The 3,888-nt window shown below is 36.6% G+C and overlaps 1 long non-coding RNA gene across 1 annotated transcript; it reads left to right on the top strand.

The window, feature by feature from the left end:
- Positions 1-2,903: 2,903 nt before the first annotated feature.
- Positions 2,904-3,888, top strand: LOC129285346 (uncharacterized). Its single transcript, XR_008587167.1, has 3 exons — positions 2,904-3,203; positions 3,320-3,417; positions 3,805-3,888. It is a non-coding gene; the product is annotated as an uncharacterized LOC129285346 (long non-coding RNA).

The following is a 3,888-nucleotide window of genomic DNA, read 5'->3' as shown; positions in this document are numbered from 1 at the left end:
ATTGGTTATGATTCCAAAAGTAGAGAAACCAGAGACTGCTAATCAATTAAGGCCCATTTCTTTGTGTAATGTTATGTATAAAGTGATCTCAAAAATTCTAGTTGACAAATTAAAGCCTTTGATGAAAAAGATTGTTTCTCCTTTTCATACAAGCTTTGTACTTGGAAGATGTATCCAAGAAAATATTATTGTGGCAAAGGAGATTGCTCACACTATGAATAAGATAAATGGGAAGATCGGTTTTGTTGCTATCAAAATTGATTTGGAGAAGGCATATGATAGAATGAATTGGTTGTTTTTGAAGAAGGTATGATTAGAGATTGGTTTGGAGGGAAAGGTGTGTGATGTTATCAATGCTTGCATTAATACAGCATCTTTTTATATATTATGGAATGGTGAGAAATCTGATTATTTTATTCCTTCCAGGGGGTGAGACAAGGGGACCCTCTGTTGGGGATGAAAAAGTTATCACACATTATAGCAGATGCCATGGAAAGGAAAGAGTAGAGTCCAATCTGAATTAGCAAGGTGAGAATTCCTATATCTCATCTTCTTTTTGTGGATGACTTGTTATTATATTATGAAGTTGAGCCTAAGCAATTGAATGTGGTTTTAAAATGCCTTGATTTGTTTGCTAAAATATCTAGGCAAAAAAATAAACCAAATGAAAACTATAATATGTTTTTCAAGAAATGTTAGTGATGAAAGACAAAATGAACTGGTTCAACCTAGTGGATTTCATAAAACAAATGAGCTAAGAAGGTATTTAGGGGCTTTTGTCACAGGAGGTAGAAATACAAAGCAGAAGTTTAATTTTTCAGTTGAAAAGATTCAAAAGAATCTCAGTGGGTGGAAAAGGAATAGTCTTTCTTTAGCTGGTCTTTGATTCTGGTTCAGTCTGTAACACAGCAAATGCCTGTGTTTCACATGTTGCATAAGAACATTCCTAAGGTTGTTTGTTAGCAAATTGAAAGAATTAAAAGAGATTTTATATAAGGTACTGATGAGGGTAAGAGGAATTTTCATTTACTGAGTTGGAAGAAATTATGTTGGCTAAAAGAAGTGGGAGGTTATGGTTTGAAAGATTTGAAAGTAATAAATGATGCATTACTTTGTAAAATGCTAAACCGGATAAATTGGTTTTGAGGGTTTTGGTTGCGAAATATGGGAGAAGGAAGAATTTATCAAGCAATTGTGTGGTTAAGGAAGGGGATTCTGTTATCTGGAAAAGACTTGGAGGTTTGTGGGAAAAGTTGTGTCAGGGGTTTGGGTAGGAAGTTAAGGATGGTAAAAGTGTGAAGTTTGGGGAGGATTATTGGTTAATAAAGGAAAGGAGTTTCAAAAATCATTGTAGAATTGAGATTGGTGAAGATGAGAGGAGAAAGGTGGTAGCTCATTATATGGATGAAGAAGGGAGATGGAGGCTGGATATTTTGGAGGAATTGTTGGATACTAAGGTGATGGATAAAATTAAAGGTGTTTACCACCAAGAAATGAGGACGGGTGTGATACTGTTAAGTAGATGAATTCTTCTCATGGAAATTTTTTAGTAGTAGAAATGTATAGAGCTTTGAAGGGATTTCAAGAACTGATGCCAGATATTATGTGGAAAAAGATTTGGGATTGGAAGGGCCCGAGAAGGATCCAAATTTTTTTGTAGTTAGCAGCAATGAGTGTCTTTTAACTACTGTTAAGAGAAGTAGGATTTTAAGCACATGACCTATTTGTGCAAGATGCTGTGAGGCTGATGAGAATATGCTACATGTGTTTCAGGACTGCAAGTTTGCAAAGGGAGTGTGGGAGTAGCTGCTAGGGAGGAGAAGGTGCACAGATTTTTTCACTTTGGCGATTAGAGAATGGATACTTAGTAACATGTCTAGATGTACGGATGAGTGGCAAAATTGGTTCTTGATCTTTGCTGTTTCTATTTGGTTTCTATGGTACTGGAGAAATTGTAGTTTGTTTGTTGATAATTTTGTTTGGCCAAGTGATCTGGGTGGAATCATTTTGGGTTATGTTTCTGAGGTTATAGGGGTGTATAATTGTGGGAGAAAGGGGAAAAGGAGTATGGGGATGAAGGTATCTTGGAGAAAACTTGAAGAGGGTTGAGTGAAACTGAATATAGATGGAACTATGAGGAGAAAAGGGGTGACAGGTTGTGGTGGTTTGTTAAGGGATTTTAAGGGAATGGCTAGGTGGTTATGTTAAGCAACTTGGCTATTGCAGTTGTGAAGACGCTGACTTTTGGAGTCTAATATATGGCTGTGAGTTTTTACAGAAGTTAGGATACCGGCATGTGGTAATTGAATCTGATTCCTCTTCTGTTGTTAGGAGTTTAGAAGATTTGCTGTTATATGGAGAGGGTGACAGCAGATTCATAAATCGTGTTGCTAAATGGGTGGATGAAGGATGTGAGATTAAGGTTCAACATGTGTTTAGGGAAGGGAATGCATGTGCTGACTAGCTTGCAAAATGGAGTTGCCTTCAATCCAATGTGTGTCAATTCTTGAATGAGCCTCCTAGGGGCTTGCGTCGGTTGTTATACAAGGATATGAGTGGTTTTGCTATTTTAGAGTCTCTGACTCTTAGTTTTTGTTTTTTGTTTTTGTTTTGGGCTTTGGCCCCGATTTGGAAAATTTTTTTATAATTTTTATATATTTTTTATTTTAAAAATATAAATAAAAAATAAAAATATTAAATTTGACTTGTCCAACTCCCTCAAGCCCGCCCTGTGCTCCACTGCCTTCTTCATCCTTACGCTTATCTTTGTGCCCCACCGCTTTCTTCTTTCTTCCATCATCAACGCAACTTTTCATTCTTCTTCCTTCATCTTTTGAAATTCTTTCTAATTCTTTAATTTCTTTTTCATCTTTTCCCCAATCTCAAACAGATTACTCTTCTTTTTTCCTCTTGATTTATCCCCTGAAGTTGGCATCTTTTGAAGATGAGGATGATTTTAGAAGACAGACAGGGGAGAGGATAGTGCTACTGAAGTAGTGAATGGCGAAAGGGGAGATAAAAATGAGGGATCTTGGGTTTGAAGTCTGAATACTTCCTTTGCACCATCAAGTCTCACCACAACGTTGCATTGTGCGCCGCCTTACACCAGAAGAAGGACGATGAGGGCTTACCCCAATAACCTCTCAGGACGTAGAAGATAATGGGCAACCGGAGTAGGAGAGAACGTTCAGGTCAAGGCACAGGTCAGATGATTCTGAATCATAATCTCAATGGGAAGCAAGTTTCCTTCTTCTCCCTGATTTTACTTCTTATATTTGGCCTAGATAAGATGATTGAGACATCTTAATGTTGCATCCAGATAACTAATGTTGAAAAGAGAGTGCTTATTTTGAAATGGAGGAGGATGAAGACGAAGATGAGGATGAAAACGAGGAAGAATGCAATATCAAAAAGAAGGTATTCTGTAGATTATTCTCTTTATTCTTTGATTGGATTATATATATATATATATATATATTGAGTAGAACTAATGGTCATTTTCTTTCTTCACCGTCTTCGGTATAAAATTTGGCATGGGTATAAATCATCTGTTTGAATTCGTGCACACTTCATTTCTATTCTCCCTGGAACCAATCAAATATCTTCACCTTCTTTCTAATGTCTTTCCTATCTGATCGTAATTTTAAACCATTATCTATCTTTTTTCATCCTCAACCATTTGTCTCCAGTATGAATTTGATTATTTCAAAGTAGCCTCTTGTGCTAAAGTCTATGAAACCTAAGTCACTTGTCAACTTTGCATAATGATTAGAAATTTAGACCATAAGAGTAAAATATTCACAGGGAAATTTGCTCCTGCAAACACCAAAGTCATTCCCGGCCTTGAAGATACTGATTTAAAATGCGACAGGCACAAGAGCTCCAGCA

Source organism: Prosopis cineraria, unplaced genomic scaffold, assembly GCF_029017545.1.
Source record: "Prosopis cineraria cultivar Desert tree isolate PC_DT_omini unplaced genomic scaffold, ASM2901754v1 PC11, whole genome shotgun sequence".
NCBI classification, from domain to species: domain Eukaryota; kingdom Viridiplantae; phylum Streptophyta; class Magnoliopsida; order Fabales; family Fabaceae; genus Prosopis; species Prosopis cineraria.
This window is presented reverse-complemented; position numbering and strand designations above follow the sequence as displayed.